Source organism: Engystomops pustulosus, chromosome 1, assembly GCF_040894005.1.
Source record: "Engystomops pustulosus chromosome 1, aEngPut4.maternal, whole genome shotgun sequence".
Taxonomy (NCBI): domain Eukaryota; kingdom Metazoa; phylum Chordata; class Amphibia; order Anura; family Leptodactylidae; genus Engystomops; species Engystomops pustulosus.
Genome location: NC_092411.1, coordinates 251,861,952 through 251,875,796, shown reverse-complemented (window position 1 = coordinate 251,875,796; position 13,845 = coordinate 251,861,952).

The following is a 13,845-nucleotide window of genomic DNA, read 5'->3' as shown; positions in this document are numbered from 1 at the left end:
CTCCTGTCTTTTACTTCATCGGCCAGAGATTCCTTTCCATAAAATTGCCGCAGATGGAGGGTCATGTGATCCCTGCCAGGACCTTAACCCCTTAAGGACGCAGCCATTTTACAGCTTAAGGCTCAGCCCGATTTTTTGGATTCTGACTTGCTTCGCTTTATATGGTTATAACTTTTGAACACTGTTACTTATCAAAACGATTCTGAGATTGTTTTTTCCCCACATGTTGTACTTCATTTTAGTGGTAAATTTTGGCAGATAAGTTTTGCGTTTATTTACAAAAAAAAGAAAATATGATGAATTTTTTGAAAAATTTGCCATTTTCGAAATTCTAAATCATCACGTTTTCAGGCAGATAGATTTACCAGCTAAATAAGTTGCTGAATAACATTTCCCATTTGTCTACTTTACATTTTCATAATTTCTGAAATATCTGGATAATTTATTTTGACGTCACGCGGCTTACAAATAGAATATCGCTTTTCCGGATTTTCAGAATTGACTATTTTGGGGATAAATACAGTTTTGAATGAAATTTTACATATTTAGCATCAAAACCCCCTATATAATCTACCCATTTTCAAATCTGCACCCCTCAAGCTATCAGAAACAGCTTTTACGAAGATTGTTAACCCCTTGAGATCTTCATAGTAATTGAATCAAAATGGAGGTGAAATTTAGAATGGTCATATTGTTCCCTTATACGTTCATTTAGCACCAAAATTTACACATTTCCAAAATATAAAAAGAGAAAACCCACCATACAATTTGTTCTGCAATTTCTCCTGAGTACAAAGACCCCCCACATGTGGCCGTTACTTGTTTTATGGGGGCACAGCGAGGCGCAGAAGGGAAGGAGGGCGCTGCAGCTGCCAGGATTTTAGTTTCCTCATTGGCCCCTTTTGAAGGCTATAAAATTTTCGCTTTTTCGTTATTGGGGCCATGTGACGGCATTTTTTTTGCGGGATGAGATGCTTTTTCCATTGTTACCATTTTGGGGTTGGTATCACCTATTGTTGAAAATTTAGGAACTTTTTTTGAGGGCAGGAGTAGAAAAGCATCAATTCTGTACTGGATTTTTGACTTTTTTTTTTTTGGTGTTCACCGTATAGACTAATAGTCATGTTATCTTTATTCTATGGGTTGATACGATTACGGGGATACCAGACATGAATATATTTTCTTACGTTTTACTAAATTTGTCAAACAAAACCCTAATGTGGGGAAAAATCTATAATTTTTGTATTGCCGTCTTCCAAGTGGCATAACTTTGTTACGTTTTTGGCTACGGAGCTGGTTGATGGCTTGTTTTTTGCGGGACATGTTGTACTTTGCACCAGTATCATGTCTGAGTACATATGGTTTTTTGGACGCATTTTATATCATTTTTTGTGGGATTGAAAAGGTAAAAATCATAATTTTTGGAGGGTTTATAACAGTTTTTTTTTACGGCGTTTATCGTGGGGGTTCAATAATGATTTACTTTTATTCTACGGGTTGTTACGGACGCGGTGATACTATATATGTGGGGTTTGTGTTATGATTTAGACTTTTTTTTTGAGTTATATGTCTCTTTATATGTTTTGGGGGTTTGGGGCATTTTTAGTGATTTATGACTTTATTTTTTTATTGAATAACTTTTTTTTTTACTTTTTCACTTTTATACCATGGGATATGAACAAGCAATCTTCTGATTGCTTCTTCATGATAATATTCTGCAATACTCATGTATTGCAGAGTATTATCAGTGTCAGCCTATGCACTTGCATAGGCTGGCACTTTGCCAGTAAGATGACGTCACAGACGCCATCTTACTGGCAATTCTTGCTAGTAACTCTACCATAGCAACGATCGGCGCCCCCCGAAAACGGTTCGGGGGGGCCGATCGTGGGGGAAAGACCCCCCAGATACTTGTTAGATGCCGCGGTCGCGCTGACCGCGGCATCTAACGGGTTAAGCACCCGCGATCGGAGACAACTCCGATCGCGGGTGTTACACTGGGGTGCCGGCTATTAGTTACAGCCGGCACCCCGTGTTTCCCGATGCCGGTTCGGCTCTGATCCAGAGCCGAGCCGGCATAGGAGCCGTGGCGGATATATCCGCCACTGAGCGCTAAGTCACTGCGCTCCGTGGCGGATATATCCGCCGCGGAGCGTGAAGGGGTTAATGATACTACTCATGAATATAAGATTAAGGTCTTAGCAAGGTGATTGTTCATGAGCACATAGAGATCACATGACCCTCCATCTGCGGCCATTTTATGGACAGGAATCTCTGGCTGATGAGGTAAAATACAGGAGGCTTCACTTAACATATCAAGAAAGCGGAGCAGAACTATTATTAGATAATTTACCAATGTACATCTATTATCTGGCCCCCACACGCATTACAAAAAAGCTTTTAAATTTAGTGGCATTATAGCCATCTGCATGAGACTATAAAGTAGCAATAAAGCTTCAAAAGCAGTTGTCTACACCCCAACATGTATGGATATGGCTGAGCATGCATGTGTCCTTTATAAGGAAAGGATATCGGCTGCCACCTCTGGGCATGTGGAAATACAATGGCCCACATTTATTAAGTGTTCTGTCTAACTTTGCACTAGAAAGAAGGTGCAAGCTGCTTGTATATGTATTTATAAAGTGTCTGCGCCAGTTTTGTGTGTCGCGGCTGCACAGCGTCCAAAAAGACAAAAAAATGTACTACAAAAGGGGCGTTCTGGTGCACAGTTGGACCATGTGCCACTATTGTATCTGTGCCACAATTCTAAAGCATAAAGAAAGTGAAACGGGGAAAAAAATGGTGTATTCTGCCGGAGAAGTGCAGGGGGCGCCAGATTCATGAAGAATGTGTGACACCTTTCATGAATCTGTCACACACTGCACCCTCTACAGGAGTTTTGATAAATGTGGGCCAGTATGTCCAATCCCCCCACATCTGCAGTGGGGAGAGTGTTGGGACACCAGCATGGCCACTTTATATTCATTTCAGAGTCCTGCTTACCAAGCCAACAAAGGTTGACAGATCTCCCTGTACCGGGCTGTCAATCACTGTGTGTGGACATGGTAGTCGGGACTCAATGGCTCTCCTGTGAATCCTAATTCTGTTCCAAAATCTTTGATCCTATATATCACAGAGCTCAGCCTTTTTCCTTTAAAGGAAACCTACCATCTTGGATCTACCTGTTAAGGTAGATCCGGTGGCAGGTTCAATAATGAATGACATGGGAGCCCTTTTTAGGGCTAATCCTTGAGTGGCCTGTAACTTTAGAAGTCTTTTATCACCTAATATGCAAATATCTGAAAGAGGCTACTGGGGCATGGAGTATCCGGAGCTGAAGCTACACTGCACAGCTACTCCACGCCGTAGTAGCCTCTTTGGATCCTCCTACTATGAGATTGTCACGCGGCTGCGAAGCCAGAGCTACTGCACATTCTTAATAGCTTCGGCTTCAGGGCCAAGTACGCGCAACAGTAGAAGAGCTTATTTATGATCCACAGCCAATAAGAGATGTGAACTTATTGCTGCAGATCAACCTTTGCATCTAGAGCTCTTGTATATCATTTTGTACATAGTTCTTTTTGTTTCATTCAAAGCAATAAGAGACACTGGTCCACATTTATTAAAGCACCTGCGCCATTCTTTTGGCTGACTTTGCACTTTCTTTGAAAACTTCTGGACTGAAGGGGGCGCTCCGGTGCCATGACCGTGTGCCACATTTATCATGCAGTGTCTGGTAGAAGTGTGTTGCACGCCCCATGTTAAATGTGCAGCAAAAAAAAGTTGCTGCACTCTGTCAGAACAGTGCTGAGGGTGCTAGGTACATGAAGAGCGTGCACCAGAAATCCTGAATCTGGCGCCCCTTGCACACTACACAGGCAAACTGCAAATAGCAGAGTGCACTATTTTTGATAAATATGGGCCACTGTTCTGTAATCTGATATTGCGTAGACATAAAAGAAATATCAACCAAACCTGATGATTTCAGTATGAGTCGATTTCTATTTTATGTTTGAGATGTGAACGGGTTCATCAGTATTGTCTTCTGTGTCCTTGCCTTTCAAACTACTCTGCATTTGGCACACAAATACGTTGATAAAATATATACCACTAACAGTATGTTGTGAAGCAGCTGAACACCTTCCAGATTATGTCTCTTTCATGACCCAGTGGGGTGGAATCATCCAGAAAATCTACTTTGAAATGAGATGTAATTGATTAAGTCAAGGATGTGGTGATTTTAACACGAAAGTCAAGCTCTCTCCTCCTCAGAAACCCCCCTTCACTGCAATTGATGGTCCTGCATCGAGAGAAATCCCTAACTGGATCTCCTGAAATCCGATGCATGATTTCAGTCATCGAGGAGGAGGCGTTCAGAGATTCCCCCACCTTGACTTCCGTGTTAAACTCTCCGCCTTCTTGTCTTTACACAGCCAATTTACCACTCACTTCAAGGTTGATTTTCTGGATGATGCCACCGCACTGGGCAATGGAAGAAACAAAAACTAGAAGGTGTTAAACTGCTTGACAATATTCTGGCAGCGGTTTATTAGCTCAATTGCTGATGACAGGTTCCCTTTCAAGGAGATCAGGCATGCTGGATTACATGTCCAGTCCATTTTTTTTACCAATAGATAATAATATACCTATTTGTAAAAATAATAATAAATCTTTACATAAAGTCATGTACAGTAGTTGCAACATTTATGGTGGAGCTTGTTTGTCCGTAAATGAAACACATCCTTTATCTTTTTATCAGTAGAACGGAGTCTGAAGATCTTGCTGTGATTAGAGGGCTGCTGAATGGTTCATCTTGCTGATCCCCCAGTGATCTGAAACTTCTCCTCTATTCTCAGCTTCTTCCAAAGGACATCCCCTTTAATTTGAATGTCTAATATTACATATTGTAATATCTGTGACTATCCCTAGCCAAACTTACATTCACCTGCAAGGAAGTAGTGTAGATGGACAAGTAGAAGCATGTAAGGTCTAATCAATCAGCTATTTACTTACTGCTATTTTATGTACACAGTAATCGTGCTAGGAACGTGTAGTCTTGGAGACTGATGACATCATCACTGCAGACTATTACCTCTATTTATTTTACATTGAGATATTCTTTCTTCATCTAAGACCTATTGCACACCGGCAAGTTTGATGCGTCTAACTCGCATTGTGTTCTTGCTGGAACGTCCGTCCCGAATGCTCAGCAACTGGAAGTCAGCATGTCCATTCAGTTCCGGTTCCTGAGCGTTTGGGGCGGACATTCCAGCAAGAACACGATGTGAGTTAGACGCATCAAACTCACTCATGTTCAATAGGCCTAATAGTGATAGGGACTTCCTAAGTATCTGTTGTATGGCTTGTGTTCTGTGTATAAAATGCAGAACAAAATGGACCCCTGTGCTAAATATTGTAACATCAGAAAGGACACTGATACCAGAAACTGAGTATGGTATAAACTGGACGAAACGCGGGTACTGCAGTCTGGGTCAGAAAACTCTATATTTTGATGTGATTGGAAAAAGTATTTTAATAGTGTATTTTAGAAGAACGTTGTCAGTTGTGTTCTGGAAAACCATGAATGTGATGGAAATTATATTTGTATGTCACTGCTATGTACGCGTAGTTATTTCTGTAAATTATACAACCCTGGCAAAAGTTTGAAATGTTTTTTGGACTGGGTAATACATTTTTTGCCAATGCTCTATTAGTTGTATAGTTTTTTTATTCCCTAAAATTTTCATCTCGAGTTAATATTGTTTTTGAGTTTTCTTTTTAGGAAGATTATGCAGACAAATGTTTCAGTGTTTCGATGGCCCTTTTTCTTGTGCAATTTCCACGTGAAGCTATTGGAATCCTTGGCACTAAAAATTGCAAAGGCACTTTTTTTGCTGCAAATATACCTTAAGAACCTAAACATAAAAATAGCTATAATATACACTAGTCATGTGTATAGGACACACAAGGACACACAAGCTCTGCCTTAAAAAGGCCAGAACAACTTTGCTTTCATGTACATTACTTCCCTGCTTGATTACTAGATATGGTACTACTCCTGAGAGAGAATTTTTGGTTGTGTGTTCTGAAATGTATATGAAGGAAATATACTAACATTCTAATAAGGGGCAAGATATTAGATGTTGTTTTTTTTTTATATGTTAAGTGAAGCCTCCTGTCTTTTACATCATCGGCCAGAGATTCTGTCCATATAACGGTCGCAGATGGAGGGTCAGGTGATCTCTGTCCAAGAGCAGTCGCCCTGTCAGGACATTAAGATAGTAATCATGAATATAAGATCAAGGCCCTGGCAGGTCCATGAGCAGTCGCCCTGTCAGGACCTTATGATCGTTATCATGAATATAAGATCAAGGCCCTGGCAGGGTGATTGTTCATGGACAGTTATATATCACATGGTCCTCCATATGCGGCCATTTTATGGACAGGAATATCTGGCTGATGAGGTAAAAGACAGGAGGCCTCACTTTACATATCAAGAAAACGGAGCAGGACTAGTAATAGATGTATAATGGTAAATTACCTAATATCTTCCCCCCACACTTACACACACACATTACAAAATACATGAGGTAAAGTGGCCAACCTCACTATCAAGTATTGTCATATCAAGTATTTTTGTAATTGACTAGTTAATGTGAATATGTGAAACTTTGTAAGATATCCAATTATCTGATAACCTGCTCAGTTTACTGCTTGGATCTGCTTCAGACAGAAACAAACATACAGCACTCCTAGGGGAAGTAACAATAAGATAAATAACAATAAAATAAAAAAATCTGCTAAGGTTTGCTGTTCTTTGATGCAACATGTATCTGTGTCTCTCCTGCCCGGCTTCTCCCTCCATAGACATGTAGTTTAAAGTCCATCTTCACTGATGTTGGGTCTGAGCAGTGAAAGGGGCAGTTTAGCAGGCAGGAGAGGACTGGTAACAGAAAGTGGGGGCAATTTACAGATATCACCTCAACTATTAATTTATGAAGACTTCTTTACAATGACGAGTACTTTAAGAGAACATTATTCTAGCTGTAATATTACAAAAATCACAAAATAGTTTCTTCTATGTATCTATACCTGGACATAATGTTGGGCTAAAATTTATCTGAGTTATTATATTTTGATGTTTCTGAATGTATCTCATGTTTCTCCGTGATACCTTACTAGACTGACATCAGTGGCATATCTGAGATATATGCTGGCTGGTGCTGGTATAGCTACCTCAACCCCTTCTGTCTGTAGTGTACAACAAGTGAACTATATTGCTATATTACATTACTTTACACATTTAGCTAATTAGTTCTAAAATTGCTATCAGTACAAATGTACAAAATTCGGGTCTGTATGTTGAAGAATGTGCTTTCCTATGGTCTTGACACTATAGTTAAAGGGGTGTATGCACTATAAGCCTGGTAAATGCTGGGTCACTGTGACTCCGGGCCATTATGTTATGGAGCAGTGGCTTTGTCTGGGCATTTGCCGTTCCATATGAATTTTTCAAATTCTGTGACATCTATCAATTAATTTATTGGAAACTATTGCAAGGTCCGTGTAGTAGGAAACTGATTTCCAGACCCCAGAATTCATGTAAACCTTCACATTTTGTTTTCCAGGTTGTTACAATCTGTATAGCTCTGTATGAATACAATCATTTTTTGCATGCTTCTTTATGTTCTGTAGCTGTGTTGGAGGAATACCTTACTAATGAATTGAGGATGTCCCTGTGAGCGTCTCCATGATTTTTCTATCGCCTAACCTTGTCCTCCTGTTATCCCAATAGCTGCTACAATGCCCCCACACGCCTTAGAAATACATTAGCCTTATAACAGAATGTGTTACCGGTGTAAATAATGAGATTTTTTTTTTCTACCTGCAAAACTGTCTAAAATTGAACCAAAATTTTGGTTGACTTTTCTAATTCTATCTAACCATTTCTTCCGATTGCTGCTACATTGTTGCTGTGGAAAGTAATCCCATGCTTCTGTGTTGAGTACCCCTCACTGAGCACACATGGTGGACCAAAGTCATGTGACTCAAAAACTGTTCAATTATCTGTCACGACAGTGGCAGCTTTAGTTCTGTTTCCAAAATTGTTTCATTGTACCCACAAATAAACTAAAATTGTGAATTCTGTTCATGTGTGGTCCATAGCTTGTTACGGTGTGAGTGTTTAAGCCTGGGGTTTTCACTTTTGGGGTTGATCCTTTTCACCGCCTTATAATAATGGCCGGCAATCCTAGATTTTATTTTCTCTACTTTAAAGGGTAATTAAACTTTTAACCAAAATGCATAAAAGAATAGTGTAAGTGATAATAGTAAACTTTATTAACCCCTTTTCAGATTTGATATTGTCACTATGAGGTTATAACTTGGGAACGCTTTAAAGGGAACCTGTCAGCAGATAGTGATCTAATAAACCACCACCAGTAGGTTGCCAAGCAGCTGAACACCTACAAAATTCTGTTTCTTTTATGACCCAGTGTGGTGCCATCATCTTTGAAGTGAGATGTAAATTGGTTGTATAAAGTCACAGAGGCAGAGATTTTAACACTGAAGTCAAGCTCTCTCTTCCTCAGAAAGCCCCTTCACTGTAATTGATGGTGCTGCATCCAGAGACATCACTAAGCAGATCTCCTGAAGTCCGATGCATGATGTCAATCACCGAGGAGGAAGCGATCAGAGCTCCCAACCTTGACTTCCGTGTTAAACTCTCCACCTCCTTGACTTTATGCAACCAGTTTACAGCTCACTTCAAAGTAGATTTTCTAGATAATGCCACCGCACTGGACCTTGAAATAAACAAAAACTAGAAGATGTTACACTGTTTGATAATATAGTGGTAGTTGTTTATTAGGCCAGTTGCTGATGTTTTTCGTGACACTTTGTACTCCATATTAGTTGGGTGATACGTTTTGTATTTATTTATGAAAAAAGTAGAAATTCTGAAAAATTTCTCCATTTTACAAAATTTTCAGCTTCTCAGACAGATGGTCATCTAGAATAACTTACTAATAACATGTACTAAATGTCTACTTTACGTTGGCTTTCCTGGTAAAGTCTATCATCTATTCTTGTTTATCATTGTTTTGTTGGTGCCAATCACCATACCGTGAAAATTAATATGTTATTTTTATTATATGGTTCACTACGATTAAGGCAATACCTAATTTTATATTTGCCCAATTTTACTGAACAAAAACTAAAATTGAGAAAATCTTATGTGTTTTACCATCACCGTATTGTCTGAGTCATACCTGTAGTATTTATCTGTTGACAAAGCTGGTTGATGGCTTACTTTTTGCGTGCCGAGTTGTACTTTTCAGTGGGATCATTTGAGGGCACGTAACTTTTTATGACCAATATTTAGAGGGGATTTGATGATAAAATCTACATTTTTATGGCAAGGTTTTAGTCTTTTTTTCCATCAATTGAGTCCAAATTCAAATTTATTGTACAGATTTTTACTTATGCGGTGTGGGTTTTATTTGTGATTTTGCGTGTTTTTGTACTTTATAAAAGGTGTATATGTTATGGTCATGTGTGGTGACTTTATCTATTTGTCTTTATTTAAAAATATATTGTATTCATGGTTTTGTTTTTTTACTTTTAATAGCATTTTCCACATTTCGGCTTAAACAAGCAAACCTATAATTCAGTATCTCTTGTCGTGGGTGTTAGAGGCAGGTGTCAACTGTTAGATACAGCTGACACCCGCAGCTACTGGCATTGACTCTGCTTGTGAGCTGGTGCCAGAAGCCTGATGTAATAGTACGGCATGGGTCGGGAAGTCACCTCTCACTGTGCAGTACTATTATGCCCTGCGTCAGGAAGGGGTTACACAAAAATGTTTAAGGATCCTCTTTTCCCCCCTGCCTTTCTTCATGCTTTAAGTCTACTGAATGTAAGTCAACTTTCCTTTCAGTACTCACAGAGATTAGATAGGTAATGGCTGCAGGGTTAACCCTTACGGTAATAATGCTGCTATCATACATTAATCAGAAACTAGCTAAAACTTGCAGATTTGTCCTGTGTATAATGCAGTGATTTTGCCACCGCATGGGGGTAGAGCTCAACTTTTGCATTTTTTTTTTACAATTTGTGTGTGGTATTGTCATCATGTAAACCCTGTACACTACAATGTTATCGTATAATGCTTCAGATGTACTGTACATTCATGCAATATGGCAAATCCACACATTATACGCAAGTTGGATACCCGAACAGTCACTAGGAGTTTTATCTACTCAGTTGAGAACTTCAAAATGTTCTCTAGGTATGAAAGTTATTCATTAGCCTCCTGTCCTTTTCTATCTGCAGTGTACAGATCTGAGTATGTTGTGAAAAAAACGCACAATGCAGGAGAAGAAAGAAGCAAAAAATTGGACAGAAATGCTTTATTTATTAATAAAGTATATTACAAAGTTTACATTTCTGTAAAGTAAAAAAAAAAGCTTCAAAGGTTTAGTTAAACCTTATGCCAGCTAAGATTTTCAGTGTTATTTCATGCAAAGAAACTGGCACAGGCAATAAAGAAATATGGCGAGTTTTAATAATCCACTTATCCACACTTCCTTTTCTAAACACTTGGGGAGGCATACAATAAGTGTCTAAAACCATTAATAAATCTGGTGCACATTTAAATCAGAATTGTGGTACATTCACTACTGATTCACTACTACTGTCTAAACCATGTAGACCTCTCTAGACCAAGTATTCTGAAAATGTGTCAGATATTCACTGATTTCTCAATAAGCTGACAGGTCAAGCTGATTTCTGCACATAGTCACTGATATATATGAAGAATATGATATATATCAAGAATAGTGAACATTTGTTTTATGGACATAGACCATCACACACATTTCCCAATTTAATGTAAAGGTTCAATGGACTTCACATATATTACCACAGCAACAAATGACACTATAGGTACTGTACATCTGGTTCTCATTAATGAATGGAGCAGTTGACTGTTAATAATATCAATAACCCCAAATAAAAATTTGTGTTATATGTTGGTTTTTTTTGAATATCACTGCAAAATGTTAAATAAATACAATCTTCCTTTTGAGGGTGCGTCTACGTGATTTGGCTTAAATGCCTCCCAGCCATATTGGTTAATGACAGGACTAAGATAAATCGTGCTGTGCAAAAGTTATAGTCATATGTGATTTTAGAAGATGCAGAAGTATTCTGTACAACAACCTTAAACATAAAGCCAAAATCATCTGTATCAGTTTTAAAAAGATCAAAGAGTCCATATCCAGAGCGCATATCACAACATCAAGTCTATCTGGGATTTAATGAAGGTACAGAAGGATTTGAGACTGCGTATATACATAGATCTGTGATCAGTCCTTGAAGATGTTTGGAACAACCTCCACACAGAGTTCCCTACTATATCTGGAAGAATTGATGCTGTTTTGAAGACAAATGATCTCATCAAATATTGATTTGTTAAAGAGGACCTGTCACCCGAAATAATCCCTCTAGCAACGATTTCTAAAGTAAGCCCTATCCCAGTTATAGCAATGTTAAATCGCCAGCTTTATCGGAACATAGAATACACTGCAGTACATAGCCATCCGAACGCTGGACCAAGCTTATAGCGGTCTGGTGTATTCATGAGGGGGTGGTCCGAGGAGACTGTGACTGCAGCATGGAACCTGGCAGTCACTACCGGCCTATGGTGTCGGAGTGGCTGTCCTCTGAAGAGAGGGGAGCGCCTTGGACCACCCCCTCATGAATACGCCGGACCGCTATAAGCTTGGATAGGTGTTCGAGCGGCTATTTTCTGCAGTGTATCCTAGCTTTATCAGTATGTTCCGATAAAACTAGCCATTTAACACTGCTATTACTGGGGTAGGGCTAGGGAGCTGCTTACTCTAATAAGTGCTCCTGGAGGGTTTAATTGAAATCTATCATCAAATTTCATGCCTATAACCCTTCCCCAGTGCCCTATATAGATTAACATTGATATTGCATCCACAGCACTTCTAACACTCATTGTTCCTCCTCCAAAATGCCCACTACCAGGGGACATCAAGACTGCGCTGTAGAACTTCCCAAAGATCTGCCTCATTTACTTTAACCCCTTCACGCCTGCCATACAGCTATATACGTCCTATTTGCACATGGCCCGTGCAGAAAGGATGTCTATAAACAACTTGCCAGTGACCAAATTCAAACGGCCATAACTCCTGAATATTGGCAATAGATGCTTATTAGAACCAGAGATATTCACCCTTAAAGTTGTACTAAAAAATGATTTTTATGTACAACCTTGTATTCTAGATTGTAAATTTAAGAGTGAATATCTCCAGATTTCTTAAACATCCATGCACAATCCATATATCATATTAAAAATGAGACTCCTGTTTAATATGACACAATTGTGTTTCTAGGTGCCAGGGTTCAGAAGAAATAGGCGTTTGAAGTAAGCCCCCCTCCAGCCTGTCAGCTGAAGGCAGATTCTAGAAGAAGCTGCAGGAGACTTTCACTTTGCAGAAGTACATGCACCCTCTGCATCTGTAGCTGAACCCGGTAAAGGCTGATGGAATAATGCAGTACATATTTATAACATATTTTGGTTATTACTTATTTAAAAAACTTTAATTGGAAAAAATCTCACTAAATCTCTAAATAAAGGTATAGATGCAATGTTGATGCTAAGCTCTATAAGGGAGCAGTGTAGGTTTATAGGGGTGAAAGTTGATGATCAATATATTTGAAAACATTCATACTTTACAGCATTTATACAAACCTGCCTAAAGCTTTTGCACAGTCCTGTAATCTCTGGCCATTGCAGGCTGGTAATATCTGGCCATTCAGCCTTAAGCAGCTATATCAGGCAGAAGCTGAATCCAATAGGTAACCAAAAAATATTCCCCCCCCCCCCCATCCCTATTTGTTCTCCTATATAACTAGAAATGCTCACCTCCTGATCTACAATGGGTACAGAATGTATTAAGACCCCTTTACCATCTTTAGAAGGATTAGAAGGAAATGGACTGCATGAGAGTTAAATGTGAGTGTCACAGAAAAGGGTCTGAATACTTATGACCATGTGATATTTCAGTTTGTCTTAAAGAAAAATATCTACATTTCATTTTTTATGTCAAGATGGGGGCAGATTTTAGATTAATGAGCAAAGAAAGAACTTTTTGGATCTTACCAATTGGCTGCAATGAAACAAAGAGTGAAAAATTTAAAAAGGCTATCTGGTTATAAAAAGTTACTTATGGCCGGGCTGGGGAGGGCTATTTAAAAATAATAAACATGTACTTACCTCCTCCTGTGCCGCTGATGTCTGGCGCTTTGGTCCGTTTGATCCATGCCCCTGTTTGTTTACAGGGGCACATAAGCCGCGCACAGGGAGCTTCCGGCCGGCTCCTCCCATCGTCCCTATCTCTCAGCATTGTAAGCGCTGGGAGAGGGTGTCGGATGGGAGTTTCCGGCCTGCAGGAAGCTCCCTGTGCACCTTTGTAAACAAACCGGACGTGGTAAGTACACGTTTATTATTTTTAAATAGCCCACCCCAGCCCGACCCTAAGTCAATATTTAAACCCGGATAACCCCTTTAAAGAGGTCTGAAAACTTTCCGTACCCACTGTATTTCATACAATGTCAAAAAGTTTAAAATAACTTTTTATTTCAACTGTGATTTATAGACCTTGTATTCCAGTGGTTCCTGGTAATCTGGTGGATGATTATAAGTATCACAGATTGATATTACAACATTATGTAGATTAATGTACAGCATATTATAATTTACAATATATTTACATATCCGAGAAGCTTTTATATTAAGAATATGGTATCTCCGTAATG